The sequence below is a fragment of the Dendrobates tinctorius genome, unplaced genomic scaffold (assembly GCF_039654945.1).
Source record: "Dendrobates tinctorius isolate UK_male_01 unplaced genomic scaffold, ASM3965494v1 ptg000021l, whole genome shotgun sequence".
Classification (NCBI taxonomy): Eukaryota; Metazoa; Chordata; class Amphibia; order Anura; family Dendrobatidae; genus Dendrobates; species Dendrobates tinctorius.
In genome coordinates, this window is record NW_027361689.1 from 9936500 (window position 1) to 9954774 (window position 18275).

General features: G+C 45.0%; 1 protein-coding gene across 2 annotated transcripts in view; it reads left to right on the forward strand.

Moving 5' to 3' along the window:
• RNF144A (ring finger protein 144A) overlaps positions 1 to 18275 on the forward strand; it is a 190853-nt gene that overhangs the window by 13646 nt on the left and 158932 nt on the right. Inside the window, exon 1 of one of the 2 annotated variants that reach the window (XM_073568172.1) lies at positions 5281 to 5353. The exons of the other annotated variant lie outside the window; for it this stretch is intronic. The gene's annotated coding sequence lies outside the window, so the exon portion shown is untranslated. Of the gene's footprint in view, positions 1 to 5280; positions 5354 to 18275 lie in introns of those variants that run through there. 2 annotated transcript variants of the gene reach the window in all.

The window sequence follows — 18275 nt, forward strand, 5'->3', positions numbered from 1 at the left end:
CATCAAGTGTATAAAATAGGTAATAAAATATAAAAAACACAGTATGCAGTTATATGGATCCAAATAATCCCATAAATAGAGGAAAGAAGGCGAAGGTACACACAGAGACCAAAGCGATCACCCAATCAACTCCCAGCATCATTGTTGCTATGACCACAATGATCCAATCGCTATGATCCTAACATGGCCCACCTGCACCAACCAATAAAGGCGCTCTAAACCATTAGCGCCAAAATTGTGACCAATCCTTGCAATCATTATAGGACACATAACAGAGACGCTGTCATAGATACCTGTGCATGACATAGCCAATAGCTGGCGGTGGCGCCGCGTCGCCGCAGGAGAAGCCCAGACACGGCGAAGTCTCGCGAGAAGTCAACGTCAGGAGTATCGCGCGAGTGCAATCTCACAGACGAGACGTCATCACCGAGAGCCCGCCCCACCAGGCCCACCCGCAGCCGCGCATGCGCACAAGCGACCCCCATATCAAAGTGCCATATCCATAGCACTAATATATCGATTCAGTTAAGGAAGCCACCCAGAGGCAGAGACGTCACATGGCCGGTCATGTGTGCAGTCACATGGACCATCATGTAAACAATCCACCGCCACCGGAAAAGCACCAAATTGCCTAAGGTATCTAGGAGAGCCAATCACATATAAAAATTGTAACAAACTTTATTTACTCATACAGGATACAACATAGTCTCATAAGAGAATTCAGCAGCGGCGCCTAAGGGAATAGAGGGCACAGGGACCCAACATCAGGCCCTCATGAACCCACTTCAGTGCCTTCAGGACTGTTCAGTCCCTATGTCCTCCAATCACTCCCCAAACGCCCACTGCAATATAGAAAAATACAAAAAAATGCAAATTAAAAACAAGAAAGAAATTAAAAAATTCCTTCATAGAAAAACTCGATAAAAAGAAGAGGATGTCAACACTCTAAGAGAATAGGTGAATATTATCGGGTACATATATGTAAATTGTAATCCACGTTCAGACCCCTCGGTTGTAGAGTGTCTAAAGTGGATATCCATCTTAATTATTTTTTCTTCAAAAGTTTAACCCTATCACCACCACGTCTCAACAATGGAACCCCATCAATCACTCTGAATCTTAATTGGTTGACTGAATGTTTACAATCAACAAAATGCTTTGGTACCGGTAAATCAACGAGTTTAGTCCTGATAGTGCTCTTATGTTTACTGATCCTCGTCCTGATCTCCATAGATGTCTCACCAACATACATGAGCCCACAAGGACAGGTAATCAAATAGATTACAAAATTGGAGGACCATGTATATCTCTCTTTGATATAAATCTTTTTACCCGATTGTGGATGACTAAAACTATCACCTTTAATCATGTTCCCACAACTCGCCATCCCAAACATGGGAAATTACCAAACTTTGGTGGACATAATGTCAACTGTAATGACTCTTTTTTAACAGATCCTATATCCGTCTTTACTAGCTTGTCTTTCAAATTCCGGCCTCGTCTATAAGATAAAATCGGTTTACTATTGAATTCACTAACATGTGGTAAGCCTTTCTGCAAGAGACTCCAGTGTCTATTCAAAATCCCCCCTATTCTACCACTCATTGGGCAAAAGGTGGATACAAATGGGATCCGTTTATGAGTCCCCACATTACGTTTGTGTCCAATTTCATCAGGGGCCAAGATCAATGCTTTTTCTTTGTAGCGTTTAACCTCTTTGATCGGATAGCCCCTTCAAACAAGTTTATCACACATTTCCTCAAGTCTAGAATTAACCAAGTTCTCATCTTTCACAGTTCTCCTAACTCGTAGCATCTGGCTCCACGGTAATGACTCATCCATTCTCCTTGGGTGATTGCTATTGTACAAGAGAAGACTGTTCCTATCCGTTTCGTTAACATAAAGATCCGTACATAAAACATCGTCTTGTTTATACACCATAGTGTCAAGGAATTGAACTCGATCAATGGATTATGTCAAAGTAAATTTCAATTCAGGAATAGCACCATTGAGTTCCTCCTGAAATTTCAACAGATCATCACAGCTACCCTCCCATATGCAGAAAATGTCATCGATGTAGTGCCACCAGGCCCGGACATGGCGCCAGAAGGTGTCTGGGCTTTTCCTGCGGTGATGCGGCGCCACTGCCAGCTATTGGCTATGTAATGCACAGGTATCTATGACAGCGTCTCTGTTATGTGTCGTATAATGATTGTAAGGATTGGTCACAATTTTGGCGCTAATGGTTTAGAGCGCCTTTATTGGTTGGTGCATACTGTGTTTTTTTTATATTTTATTACCTATTTTATACACTTGATGTTTTGTTTGAAATGTTGTGTATGTATTTTGATATAGGGGCGTTTCCAATATGGTGATTGGTTTGTCCACACCATATATGGCCGCTCATGTTGCCATTTGTTGTACTTGATAAAGACCTTATGGTCAAAACGTTGTGTCTATTTTTGGCGGAATAAAAGATATTTACCTCTTCACCAGGAGTGGATGCTGTTCCCCTTTTGTCTTTTGGCTATATGTTGGTCCCTTTGGGTCCTCGGATCTTTGGAACATGCATCCCATTCAATTCATGTGCTGTTGGCTGCTTCTTTCCTGCACTCTGATGCCATCTGAGTGCAGTCCGATGTACACGGACACAGACAATGGAGAAGATGGAGAAATTAAGTTCTCCATCTTCTCCTCACCTGTGATACGATTCTCTTATGTGAGAGAATCAGGCCACAGTTAGATGACACTCCACTCACACTCTGATCAGAGTTGGATTTGAATGACATTAGCATTATCAGCCAGATTGTCTCACATGAGAAAATATAGAGTGTGTAACCCCAGCCTCAATTTGAGGGGTCTAATTTAAGGGTTTAGGAATTACACCTGTTCAATATATAGTTGCTGTTGTGTCCCATGAATGGGAACAACTTGTTATGTATTCTCTATGTCATACATTGCGTTCTGCTTTTGTTAGGGAGAAGCCCTGCCCCTTGACGATTGTCCCTTCTTCCCTTCTGCAGTTGATGATATTAGCCTTTGCTCCTACCTTCTTTCTCATTATCAGTTTGCTGTAGCCATTTTTGGATGCACATGTTGTTACTTCTCTGTTTGGATTACTCTTTCCACCTTCTGCATTGTGCTTAAATATGAGATTTCAGAGAATATCAACTCTGTTTCTCCTGGACTCTTGTTACAAGTCAGTGTGGTTGAGTTGGAACTATCTGAGGACGCATCGCATGTGAGTTCAACAATCATACAGTTATCTAAGGGATTGATGGCTAAGGATTTAGAGACTCATACTGCCTTGAAGAGTCAGAATAGTGAAAAGAGTGGCCTGCCACTAAGAACAGTATACAGCATACAATCCAGAGAAAGGAACATCTATCAAGCTAATTGTGAAGACACAGTAGCTTCATAGAGTCTGCAAACACTGCTAGTGCTGCTTATAAACAGCAACATTGTATGTGAGCTCCTCTGCAGCTAGGAGCAGAATAGCCCTCCATTCCTGTGCACAATGGCAAAGACTGGAAGGATCTCTAAAGACATAGGATCTTACTCAGCCTTCAGTGAAAGATCCAAACGCTTGACAAAACCTACATGGAAGGTGATAAGAGTGGCGGAAGGCACTAAAAAAAATAAATAATTAAAGTGCCTTCGCCACTCGGGGTCCACCGTGCAGTAGATGACAAAACCGCTGCTGAGAGAGGCAGATCACTAAAGCGGTAATATGCACAGGGTTCTAACTCACCCAGGTGCAAAAAGGCAAGCTCTGTTAAATGACACAGAGCTGCAGGGAAAAATAATACCAAAAGTATCGCTGAGCCTGTTAACAGCACAGGATCTCACAAGTGCGGTAGCCAGAAATCGGAGTAGTTAAATACAGTCACTACAACCGAGCGGATTTACCGTGTACACGTGTGCTCGGCGTCGCAACTGCGCACGCCTGGACAGGCTGCAACCGCAATTATAGCAAGCGCGATGCAGGACGCTAAGCTGCTGGAAAGATGGAGCTTGTGCGAGCTGGCACTAGCGCAGGTGCTGAGAGTATACCACTCACTCACACAGACGTAATAACTGAGGGAAGGGGTTTGTTAATGAGTCAGTCACCAGTCCAAGCATCTGTCACCATACACACAGCAGCAGTATAAAAATACTAGCGCATGGCATAACGGCCATGCGCACTTTTTATAGTGAACGGGACCTGAATGAATGAAAGCCAATGAAATCAGGAGCAGGACCTGAGCACCTGACTCCTGGACTCCAATGGGAGCTCGTCCCGTGGGCATGCTCAGAAGCTGGGAAAAAGGACTTAGCCTCTGGAGACAAATGTGTGAATCTGGATTCCCGCATAGGCATTATAGAACCCAGATTCCTAACAGAAGGTCAACGACAATCTAGAAACTGCCAAATGTGATTTACTTTCCAGTGTATCTTCTCTATGGCAAAGGGTGCAGAATCAAATGACTGTCTTATTTATGCCTGGCGCTCATGAGATACCACCAGAGGGAGCCCTGCAACGAGTGTGCTCAGCATATCAGTCTATCAAGGATACTTGTAAGAAATATACTGTACCTCCAGCTTGGATAGACTAAACACGCCAGAGTCTCTAAAGGAACTTCAGAGCTTTCAACTCAATTCTGAATGAGACTGCACTGTGCACAACATCGTGAATAAAACAGAAGTAAAAATCGCACATGTCGGAAGTATCATCTCACAAATCCTGGTCCGCTAAGTACTCAAAGCACTCATCCAGATCAAGTGCATCAAAATTCTCTACCCTCAGTGAACAACTTATAAAAGCGCGTGCCGAAACGGAAACTATGAAAGTGCAAGCCGTCTTCACCCAAAAGAAAGCAGAGATGGAAGTTGAATCTGCACGCAAGAAGGCAGGTATGGAAGCTAAATCTGCATGCAAGAAGGATACAGCTTTAAAGAAGGAACCACTTGGATATGACACAATTTATTAAGATTACATCAAGATAATTGTTAGGCGTCAGATTTCTATCGCTGCACAGCAAGAATCCAGAGCCTTACTTCCAGCGGTCTCCCATTCCTCTCCAGCCACAGAGGAGGTTACTCAGCAAATACGCCAGTCCAGGTGCTCAGCCCAGGTGCTCAGCCCAGACCAGCTCCGTGGGTTTGCTTGCTGCTGCCACCTCTGGTGCTAGAACAATACATGCTGCTCAGCAGCGAGATTCTCCAGGAACTAAGTCCCCATGTCGGGCCGCTGAGCAGGCCTGTGGAGTGATCTCCCATTGGAGATTGAAGGTCACATGCTCAGGTCCTGCTCCTGTTCGGATTGGCCCATCCGAGAAGCCAGGAAGATCCCGGACGCTCGCGGCTATAAAAGGTTCGCATGGCCGCTCGACTATGCGCTAGGATAAGACTGTATTTACAGACTATGTGGAGTGAGTGATGTATGCGCGCATGAATGTCTCTGGTGAATGACTCATTAAGAAACCTCTACCCTTGGTACGCATGTGTTGTGCAGCCTAGCCTGCTAGTGCCCAAGCTTAGGCGTAGGTAGGACAGAGGTTGAGTCAGGCATCAGTCCTCACCAGGGACTCGGCACGCCTCAGTGCACGTGTTGTGCCCCTGAGGCTCAGTCGCCACAGAGGTACTGCACCTTCTCCTAAGGTGTAGTGCCCCACCACCTAGGTAAGTTGGGAACTCCTTTCCACACTCCAACATCTGCACCTACACACAGGATAGTTCAGCAATGGACCAGATTGCGGCTCCATGCTTAGAAGGTAGCAGAGCACCTTTCGTGGGTCCTTGCTTCGTAACACGAGATGTGCTGGGAGGTGGGTGGAGTTGAGATATACAGTCATGGCCAAAAGTATTGACACCCCTGCAATTCTGTCAGATAATACTCAGTTTCTTCCTGAAAATTATTGCAAACACAAATTCTTTGGTATTATTATCTTCATTTAATTTGTCTTAAATGAAAAAACACAAAAAGAATTGTCCTAAAGCCAAATTGGATATAATTCCACACCAAACATAACAAAGAGGGTGGACAAAAGTATTGGCACTGTTCGAAAAATCATGTGATGCTTCTCTAATTTGTGTAATTAACAGCACCTATAACTTACCTGTGGCACCGAACAGGTGTTGGCAATAACTAAATCACACTTGCAGCCAGTTGACATGGATTAAAGTTGACTCAACCTCTGTCCTGTGTCCTTGTGTGTACCACATTGAGCATGGACAAAAGAAAGAAGACCAAAGAACTGTCTGAGGACTTGAGAAACCAAATTGTGAGGAAGCATGAGCAATATCAAGGATACAAGTCCATCTCCAAAGACCTGAATGTTCCTGTGTCTACCGTGCGCAGTGTCATCAAGGAGTTTAAAGCCCATGGCACTGTGGCTAACCTCTCTAGATGTGGCCAGAAAAGAAAAATTGACAAGAGATTTCAATGCAAGATTGTGCGGATATTGGATAAAGAACCTCCACTAACATCCAAACAAGTTCAAGCTGCCCTGCAGTCCGAGGGTACAACGGTGTCAACCCGTACTATCCGTCGGCATCTGAATGAAAAGGGACTGTATGGTAGGAGACCCAGGAAGACTCCACTTCTTACCCCGAGACATAAAAAAGCCAGGCTGGAGTTTGCCAAAACTTACCTGAAAAAGCCTAAAACATTTTGGAAGAATGGTCTCTGGTCAGATGAGACAAAAGTAGAGCTTTTAGGGTAAAAGCATCAACATAGAGTTTACAGGAGAAAAAAGAGGCATTCAAAGAAAAGTACACGGTCCCTACAGTCAAACATGGCGGAGGTTCCCTGATGTTTTGGGGTTGCTTTGCTGCCTCTGGCACTGGACTGCTTGACCGTGTGCATGGCATTATGAAGTCAGAAGACTACCAACAAATTTTGCAGCATAATTTAGGGCCCAGTGTGAGAAAGCTGGATCTACCTCAGAGGTCATGGGTCTTCCAGCAGGACAATAACCCAAAACACTTCAAAAAGCACTAGAAAATGGTTTGAGAGAAAGCACTGGAGACTTCTAAGGTGGCCAGCAATGAGTCCAGACCTGAATCCCATAGAACACCTGTGGAGAGATCTAAAAATGGCAGTTTGGAGAAGGCACCCTTCAAATATCAGGGACCTGGAGCAGTTTGCCAAAGAAGAATGGTCTAAAATTCCAGCAGAGCATTGTAAGAAACTCATTGATGGTTACCGGAAGCAGTTGGTCGCAGTTATTTTGGCTAAAGGTTGTGCAACCAAGTATTAGGCTGAGGGTGCCAATACTTTTGTCCGGCCCATTTTTGGAGTTTTGTGTGAAATGATCAATGTTTTGCTTTTTGCTTCATTCTCTTTTGTGTTTTTTCATTTAAGACAAATTAAATGAAGATAATAATACCAAAGAATTTGTGTTTGCAATCATTTTCAGGAAGAAACTGAGTATTATCTGACAGAATTGCAGGGGTGTCAATACTTTTGGCCATGACTGTATAAAAGGTTGGGAAGGTTTAGAATGACAAGTCAGTCTGACGGGTGGTCAGGCGGGAGAAGGACAGTCAGTCAGGAGAGTCTGAGGACAGGTCCGAGAGAGAGAAAGAGAGGAAGGAGTGCTGCAGCTGCCTCAGTGACCTGAGCCAGCTGGCACGGGAGAGGAACAGAAGGAGAAAGACGTAGAACTGCAACCTAAGCTTCCATAAGAGAGAGAAGGAACAGCGCGGAATGAAGGAGTAGACGAACAGAGAGGAGTTGTGGGTAGGAAGAGGAACCCTGCCTATAGGTTCTCAGCGCAAGGCCAGGGCCCGGTCCCCGAGGTTGTATGGACACTTATGGTCAGGGCCGGTTTTAGGCAAAGTTTAAAATGGGGCCCCAAATGCTGACATATAGCACATCACAGAAGCATTTCGATTGTATTTACATGTGCTGAGTTCAGTCCGCTAAATGAGTGTGATCGACAATACAAGTCATTCAACCCTTGTTTCCCGGCCTCTTTCCACCGTCTGAGAAAGAATGATGGGAACAGAACGATCACTAATGGATTACTAAGGGTGTGTGCACACGTTGCGGTTTTTGCTGCGGATCCGTAGCGGATTTGGTCCTGCGGATCCGCAGCAGTTTCCATGCGGTTTACAGTACCATGTAAACCTATGGAAAACCAAATTCGCCATGCACATGCTGCGGAAAATTCCACACAGATTTGCTGCGGTTTATTTTCCACAGCATGTTACTTCTTTTTTGCGGAACCGCAGCTGCAGTGTACGTTCCGGGACATACAAATCAATCTCTCTCTCTCATCCGCACTGCCAAACCGCACTAGAACCTGCATCAAATCCACTGTACACATGCTAGGAATCCGCAGGAAAAATGCGGTTTCGGCCAAGATATATGGATTCTCTGCAGAAAAAGCCGCAGACTAATCCGCAACGTGTGCACACACCCTAACAAAGCACCATACAGTATCATGTTATCAGCAGCACATCTACAGTTTACACCCCATAGTCCTCCATATAATATAATCTGCCCCATAGTCCTCCATATAGTATAATACACTCCTCAGTCCTCCATATAGTATAATAAACTTCTCATAGCCCTCCATATATTAAAATACACTGCTCAGTCCTCCATATAGTATAATACACTCGTCATAGTTCTCCATATAGTATAATGCACCGCCATAGTCACCCATAGTTCTTCATATAATGTATTCCCCATAGTCCTCAATACGGTATAACGCAGCCCACATATAGTATAATGCAGCCACCCCATAGAGCATAATGCAGCCACCCCACAGAGTATAATGCAGCCCCGCCATAAAATATAATGTAACCCCCATAGAATATAATGCAGCCCACCTCTTATAGTATAATGCAGCCACCCCTTAGAGAATAATGCAGCTACCCCAGAGTATAATGCAGCCACTCCACAGAATATAATGTAACCCCCATAGAAAATAATGCAGCCCCACCCCCATATAGTATAATGCAGCCCCTCCACAGAATATATGGCAACCCCCTCATAGGATATAATGCAGCCCCTTATATAGTATAATGTAGCCCCTCCATAGAATACAATGTAGCCCTCCTCATATAGTATAATGCAGTCTCCATCGAATATAATATAATACAGCCCCCCCATAGAATATTATGTAGCCACAAATATAATATAATACAGCCCACCTCCCCATAGAATATAATGTAGCCCCCCATATTATATAACACAGCCTCCCCCTATAGAATATAATGTAAAATGTACCCCATGGTATATATCACAGCCACATAGTATATAGCCCAGCACCACATGGTATATAGCCCAGCACCACATGGTATACAGCCCAGCCCACCATGGTATACAGCACAGCCCACCATGGTATACAGCACAGCATGGTACAATACAGCCCAGCATGGTATACAGCCCACCATGGTATAATACAGCCCAGCATGGTATATAGCACCCCCAGAATGGAATAATACAGTCCAGCATGGTATAATACAGCCCAGCATGGTATATAGCCCCCTCAGAATGGTATAATACAGCCCAGTATGGTATATAGCCCCCTAGAATAGTATAATACAGCCCAACATGGTAGAATACAGCCAAGCATAGTATATAGCCCCCCCAGAATGGTATAATACAGCCCAGCACGGTATAATACAGCCCAGCATGGTATATAGCCCCCCAGAATGGTATAATACAGTCCAGCATGGTATAATACAGCCCAGCATGGTATATAGCCCCCCCAGAATGGTATAATACAGCCCAGCAAGGTATAATACAGCCCAGCATGGTATATAGCCCCCCAGAATGGTATAATACAGCCCAGCACGGTATAATACAGCCCAGTATGGTATATAGCCCCCCCAGAATGGTGTAATACAGCCCAGCATGGTATAATACCGCCCAGCATGGTATATAGCCCCCCCAGCATGGTATGATACAGCCCAGCACGGTATAATACAGCCCAGCATGGTTTATAGCCCCCCCAGAATGGTGTAATACAGCCCAACATGGTATAATACAGCCCAGCATGATATAATACGGCCCAGCATGGTATATAGCACCCCAGAATGGTGTAATACATCCCAGCTTGGTATAATACGGACCAGCATGGTATATAGCCCCCCCCAGCATGATATGATACAGCCCAGCATGGTATAAAGCCCCCCAAAATGGTGTAATACAGCCCAGCATGGTATATAGCCTCCCCAGCATGGTATGATACAGCCGAGCATGGTATATAGTCCCCCCAGAATGGTGTAATACAGCCCAGCATGGTATATAGCCCCCCCAGCATGGTATGATACAGCCCAGCATGGTACATAGCCCCCCCAGAATGGTATAATATAGCCCAGTACAGTATAATACAGCCCAGCATGGTATATAGCCCCCCTAGAATGGTATAATACAGCCCAGCAAGGTATAATACAGCCCAGCATGGTATATACCCCCCCAGAATGGTATAATACAGCCCAGCACGGTATAATACAGCTCAGCATGGTATATAGCCCCCCCAGAATGGTGTAATACAGCCCAGCATGGTATAATACGGCCCAGCATGGTATATAGCCCCCCCAGCATGGTATGATACAGCCCAGCCTGATATAATACAGCCCAGCATGGTTTATAGCCCCCCCAGAATGGTGTAATACAGCCCAGCATGGTATAATACAGCCCAGCATGATATAATACAGCCCAGCATGTTATATAGCGCCCCAGAATGGTGTAATACATCCCAGCTTGGTATAATACGGCCCAGCATGGTATATAGCCCCCCCAGCATGATATGATACAGCCCAGCATGGTATATAGCCCCCCAGAATGGTGTAATACAGCCCAGCATGGTATATAGCCCCCCAGCATGGTATGATACAGCCCAGCATGGTATATAGCTCCCCCCAGCATGGTATGATACAGCCCAGCATGGTATATAGCCCCCCCAGAATGGTGTAATACAGCCCAGCATGGTATATACTGTAGCTCCCCCCAGCATGGTATAAAACAGCCCAGCATGGTATATAGCCCCCCCAGAATGGTGTAATACAGCCCAGCATGGTATAATATGGCCCAGCATGGTTTATAGTCCCCCCATCATGGTATGATACAGCCCAGCATGTTATAATACGGCCCAGCATGGTATAATATGGCCCAGCATGGTTTATAGTCCCCCCATCATGGTATGATACAGCCCAGCATGTTATAATACGGCCCAGTATGGTATATAGCCCCCCCAGAATGGTGTAATACAGCCCAGCATGGTATAATATGGCCCAGCATGGTATATAGCCCCCCCAGCATGATATGATACAGCCCAGCATGGTATATAGCCCCCCCAGAATGGTGTAATACAGCCCAGCATGGAATATAGCCCCCCCAGCATGATATGATACAGCCCAGCATGGTATATAGCCCCCCCAGAATGGTGTAATACAGCCCAGCATGGAATATAGCCCCCCCAGCATGGTATGATACAGCTGAGCGTGGTATATAGCCCCCCCAGAGTGGCCCCACAGTCCAGCACTCACACTGACTTAAAAAAACAAAACAAAACACTCCTCACCTTCTCCTCGTGCCCACGCTGCTGGCTGCGCCTATCTCTTCCTGCTCTGTCTGGCACACTGTGAGAGCGCAATGACGTCATCGCGCCCCCCGCTGTGTCAGAGGCAGAGCAGGGAGTGATGGGAGAGGGAGCGTCAGCTGACGCTCTCTCCTCCAACACTGCCTCCTTCAATGCGGCGGCGGCGGGAGTAGGCGCTGGGGGCAGGCAGGCCCCCCTGCCTCACAGGGGCCCCATAGCGGCTGTGTGATGTGCCGCTGGCTGGGGGCCCCTGGAGGAGCAGGGGCCCTAGGCAGCTGCCTGGTCTGCCTGCCCCTAACGCCGGCCCTGCTTATGGTTCTGCAGGAGACACTGGTGGAGTAGTTGGCTGTAAATGCACTTCTCCCATCCAAGACTTGGGGCACAACAGCATCTGTATAGAGAGCCAGGACTCAGGATAAAGGGAGTTCCCGAAGTAGGCTACAGCTGTCTGCCGTACAAGGAGAGTTGTTAGGAACATCTGACAGGAGGAACTTCAGAGTACCACGATACTGGAGCTCTTCTCACTACAAGGCGCAATAGAGGAGTCATTCAGGAAAGGTACATGTTGGCGGGGTGTTGGAGAGGAGAATCCTGACTTGCCCGGGAGGTTGATTGAGTCTCTGCCCCGGAGGACACGGCACGGAGGCAGGCACCAGGGTGTACCACGAATTGTGAGTAAAGCTTTGGAACTGCAAGCCCTGGTGTCTTTAATTCATTTGTGCGCCAACACCGTCAGCACTGCTACATCTGGGTACCAACATTCCTCACACTGCCTGCGCCTATACACTGCCCTGGGGTTACAGCTTCACCTGTGGGGAGCTACACCATCTATGCTGCAACACACCATCAGCCCCAGAGGATCTGCACGCAGTGTTGGCTTAACATCTTGCTTGCCAAACACCACAGGTGGCATCACGAACTATTCCATTTCATTAACTACAAACCACCATTGATTTGGGCGCCCAGGGCCACGGACCGGGTCACCGCTGCTATGACACATTCCCCTGACACCGGCCCGGTACCGAGTACCCCACAGCCCTGGGACGGAGGGCGACCCACACGTGCTCCATAGCCAGCGTCTATAGCGGCGTTTGCGGCAGCCACGCCACGCGTTCAGTGGGCCTAGAAGGACTATTATTTTATAATTTGGTGCGTTCCGCCAGCCCTAACATTAATGCGGAATTAGTGAATCGCAGATATAATAGTACCCTGTTTTGTTAATTAATTTCATGTGAATCATACAATTAATTTGAATTATAGTATATAGAGAAATAAGCATTAATACTATACATTACCAAGTATTGTAACATCACTTCTCCCCTGGAGGGACCACAGTGTCAACGAGAAGGAAATACTCTGGTCTTGTCATCACAGAAACCGTGCATCCATGATACCTTCTGGAAATGTCCCTACCTCACTGACACAGGGTCCACCTTTTTGTACACAACTCCCACATCCTCCCCTATTACATCTGTGCAGTATGTTTAGGCTGAATCATCAGTATCTTGCTATTGCACAGTTGGTTGTTGTCTTGATAACAGCACAAGACTTCATGGTCTATTTGTTATAGACTCCTACAATCTTAAAGTTTGTTTGCACCAACCAAAGATTTATTTACCACTGGCATGTCTTCTAACAATCAAGATTGTCTGTCACTGATTGTCTGTCACTGTTCAAAGTTCAACATATGTTGCTTGTTACAAAGTTAACTCTTCATGATCATAGCATAACGCTCTAAGATGGTAGCTATATGGGCAGCATGATTTCCATAATCACCTATTCTGAAAACTGGATCCCTATCGTAACCCAGTCACACACTCATATTCGTCTCATTTGTATCACAATCGGTCCTCGATTATTGATGTCATGCATGACCATTGCTACATGAAACCACCAAAACATTTTGGTCTCCCTTGTCTCCGAGCATCATACTATTATTGGACACAAGACTTCCTTGTTCAAGCAGCATAAATATTCATTATCTGTACAGTTGTTATTTTTAACCTTGTCTTACAGTATTAACACAGAGCAAACACTTTGTGGCTCAGTATCAATGATATTACACCGTAGTATATTGCAATATATAGTGTTTGGATTCAAACAACCATATTTCATATTTGCAATACATTCCACCCTTGGTCTAGTGACCACACTATATCAAAGCATTTAAACAATATATTACAATATGTAGGCTATAAGATATCCATATTTTTATTAGCACCACAGCAGACATGGAAGGTGAATCTGTACGCAAGAAGGCAGACATGGATGCCTTGACAGCAAGGGCAGAAGCCAAGGCTGCACATAAGAAGGTAGAAATAAAAGTCCTAGAGCAGGAATGCGAACATGTGACAGCCATGGCAAGGTTAAAGGTCTTTGAACAAGCTCTAAGTGGGAGTCAAAGGGACAGTATCAACTTGTGCGAGATCGATACAGAAGACCCCCTTAAGCGCACAAGAGACTATGTACTAAGCCAAAACAACGAACAACCGATCACCACTAACATTCCTGTCAGTTCCGACACTTCTCCAAGGCACCAAGACGCTGATCTGCTTGCAGCTCCCAGCTTTCAAGGTCAGTCTAACACAACCAATGTTCAAACCTGAATCTCATTCACGCTCCAACACGCAGCCAAACACTGCACCTCAGCAAACTCCATAAGCCAACGTCTACATGCAACCTAACATGAAGGCAAGTCACTATACCTTTGATAACTGCTTGGCTCCAGCCTCGCATATGACAGAGACTGTATACACCAAATCGGTTACTTGGTTAAACGCTTATGCCGCTCCATACCTACCCATGTTTTTGAACCAAGAAACTACAGCCAAAGCAAACAGCACTACTCAGCCAGCAAGTGTGCTCCCAAAGTCAGAAAGAACAGACATGTCCGATTTTGCGAGGTACATGATTCGCCAAGATCTCACCAACACCCGTCTCACAACATTCGACAACCAACCCGAAAACTACAGAGGGTGGAAGTGTGCCTGTAAAACTGCAAATAGTGACCTCGGCATTACTGCTGCTGAAGAGCTGAACCTTCTGATCAGGTGGCTGGGACCACGATTCATAAAGCGAATCAAGAGCAGTGCTTGAGCAGTGCGTCTTCTATAGTTTTAGTACTGCCAAAACCTTTATCTAGTCTGTCCCATGCAGTCGTGAGACCAGCTGCTGGATCGCTGATTTAAACAGCATGTAGACAGATTCATCCATTAGTGATTTTTCTGTCCCCATCGTCCTTCTTCATCCCGTGTAAAGATGGGTGGGAAACAAGCATCGAATGACTTCAATTTTGTCGATCATGCTCATTTAAGAGCCTGAACTCAGGGCATGTAAATGCAACCAAAATGTTTGTGTGATGGTGCAATATGTGAGCATTTGGGGGTCCCACTGTACTCTTCTGATCTCACTGCAGAGCTGTGTGTGATTATACCTGACACTTTTGCAGGTTCCTCTTAGCTTCCAGCTCAGCGGCAGACAGGGTTGTAACAATATTACAATACAACAGAGCTGAGAAGCCAAAAATGTGTTTGCAAGCAGATAAATTTAGTTTCTCCTGTTCTGTGTTTGTTATTTGTCTCACACTGGTAACTCCCTCATCATGTAAAATAAGCTCCGGAGGCAGAGTTATCTTCCAGGCACCATCCTCTCCAGCCTGTAAAAGTGATAAAAGATGATTTCTCAACAGCACATCTGATATGAGACATACAGGTAGGACTGATTTAGCAGTCTTTAGCCTGTATGCCCATATTAATAGTTTAGATAGGTGGTGAAAGATTCCCTTTAAGTGATGAAAAAAATTTGTGAATTTATTAAAAAAAGAAAGTGTCATTTTGCGAGACCCATAACGCTTTCAATTTTTGGGACATGTGGCTGTGTGAGGGCTAATTTTTTTGTCCACTGAGCTACATTTTTAATTATACCATTTCTGGATTTATATGATGTTTTGATCGCCTCTCATTGCATTTTATTGATATGTTGTGGCAGCCAAAAAAACGTAATTCTGGTGTTTCAATTTCTTTTCTTGTTACACTGTTTATTGATTGGATTATTGTATTTTATATTTTGGTAGACCTAACTTTTATGAAAGCAACAATACCAAATATGTGTTTTTTTTTATTGTTTCATTTTTAATGGGACAAAAGGGTGATTTGAACTTTTGTGTTTTTTAAAAACATTTTGCTTATTATTTAAAACTTTTTTCACTTTTTACTGGAGTCATTATTCTTATTTGGAGACTTGAAGCTGCGATCGTCCAATCACTTGTGCTATACATAGCATAACAGAGCGTCAGTGCATTAGTGCCATTGGCGCTCCACAATCATGTTATGGGCACGCAAACGGCCATGTGGAATGACACGCCCTTTTTCCAGTGTTTTTTAAATGCCACTGTCAGAGATTGTAAGTGGCTAATGGGCTACTTAGGCTTTTACCTCATTATTCCATCATTTAAGCAGTTAAAAGGTCTAGAGCTGATTCGAGGTGTGGCATTTGCATTTAGAAGCTGTTGCTGTAAACCCCCAACATGCTGTCAAAGGAGCTCTCCTTGGAAGTAAAACAGATCATTAGGCTGAAAAAAAGAAGAAATCCATCAGAGAGATAGCAGGTGTTAAGAGTAGCGAAATCAAAAGTTTGGTGCATTCTGCAAAAAAAAAGCATACTGGTGGCCTGGACGTTCATGGAAGACAACTGGCGGATAATCACAGAATCCTTTCCATGGTGAAGAAAATATCCTTCACAACATCCACCCAAGTGAAGAACACTCCCCAGAAAGTGTTTCAGTATCTAAGTCAACCATAGAGAGAAGAATTAATTAGAGCAAATACAGAGGGTTCACCACAAGGAGCAAACCATTAAAAATAGAAAAGCCAGTTTAGACTTTGCCACAAACATCTAAAGAAGCTGCCCAGTTCTGTATTACCCTTACCTATAATGTAATGCACCTAGCCTGGTCACCAGAGATGCATAATGAGATACATAATTTATCTCTGGTGACCAGGCTAAGCGCATTTTATTATGGATAAGGGCATTCTTCACAAAATATACTGTATGTGAATGGGTACCTGTTGGAAATGTAGTCCCTTTTGACCACTGTGTTTATTATTTATACACTAACACATTTTCCATGTGCCGATCCCACCTGTTTATATTTGCATTGCTAGCCGGTCAGTGTGTTAAAAATGATGCATCATATTATGGATATAGGCGAATTTTGCCGTATATATGTGCAATAGATACATGTTGAGAATGTAGTTCCTTTTTAACCATTGTGTCTATTTGTAAATTTTGTAAATTGTACATCTTTCAATGTACCTATTTCATTTTTTTATATATGCATTGCTAGGCTGCCAGCGAGCTGGACATTGCTGTCTTGTACATTTTTGACTATTTAACAAACTTTTCTATATATGTAATTTAAATAAAGGTAAATTGTTTTAGCCAAAAAGATCCCCCTTCTTTTTTCTGATATTTATTACCTCTCAATGTTATATTCTCAAATTATTGGCCATTAGTCATGAGCGAGTATGCTCGTTACTCAAGATTTCCGAGCATGCTCGGGTGTTCTCTGAGTATCCTGGGCATGCTCGGAGATTTGGTTTGTGTCGCCGCGGCTGCATGATTTGGAGTCATGGGCTCTGTGGCCCACTATCCTCTGTCTTATAGGCCACAGACTGCTGAAGATCTGCATTACAGCAGTACCCTGGCACAATGATATCACGGCAATGTACTGTCCCTGCCAGCCCGTTCTGTGTTCTGGGGCGACAGCGATGTCACTCGCAATAATTGAATGTACACTTTTCTCAATTTGTGGGGTGGGCATTATTACTTCTGGAGGAGCAATCATTACTTTTTAAGGCCACATTCACAAGTTCAGTATTTGGTCAGTATTTTACATCTGTATTTGTAAGCCAAAACCAGGAGTGGGTGATAAATACAGAAGTGGTGACCATAGCTCCCAACTGTCCCCATTTTCTTGGGACAGTCCCGTTTTTGACACCCCTCACCCGCGTCCCGCCTGGGATGCTATTTTTCCTGCATTGCACTGAGCCGCCATGCCCCCCCTTGCACCGACCCCATCCTCGCCCTCCCAGAGACCCACTGCAGCCTGCAATGATGTGGCTGGACTGTTCTGTGGCTGTGCGCACAGGACCTATGATGAGGTCACAGGAGGAGAGGAGTCAGGGGTCACATGATCAGGAGCCTACGTGTCTGCACGACTCTGCTGTGCCGGTTGTCATGGTGCTGGATGAGGTGAAGTTTCTGTGTGGGGTCAGGAGGGGTTTACATGTGGATGTAGCAGAGCTGTGTGTATGAGGAGTACGGAGCAGAGCCACGCATTTACGAGGTGTATGGAGCGCAGCCATGTGTGTACGAGGTGTACGGAGCAGAGCCGCGCGTGTACGAGGTGTACAGAGCGGAGCTGAGTGTGTACGAGCTGTACGGAGCAGAGTCGTGTTTGTACGAGGTGTATGGAGCGGAGCCACGCGTGTACGAGGTGTAAACCTAAAGTACAGGCCCCCATCACCAGCCTCAGCGGTGAGGATCTGGCCACTTATTTCCTAGAAAAAATCAACCACATCCATCAGGATATCTCAGCCCAATCTCCTCAGTGCCTGGATCCCCTTCCCTGCCGCACCTCAAAATCACTAGACATCTTTGAGCCTGTTTCAGAATTAGAAGTTTCCAAGCTCCTTGCTTCTGCTCGGCCTACAACTTGCAACAGTGACCCCATTC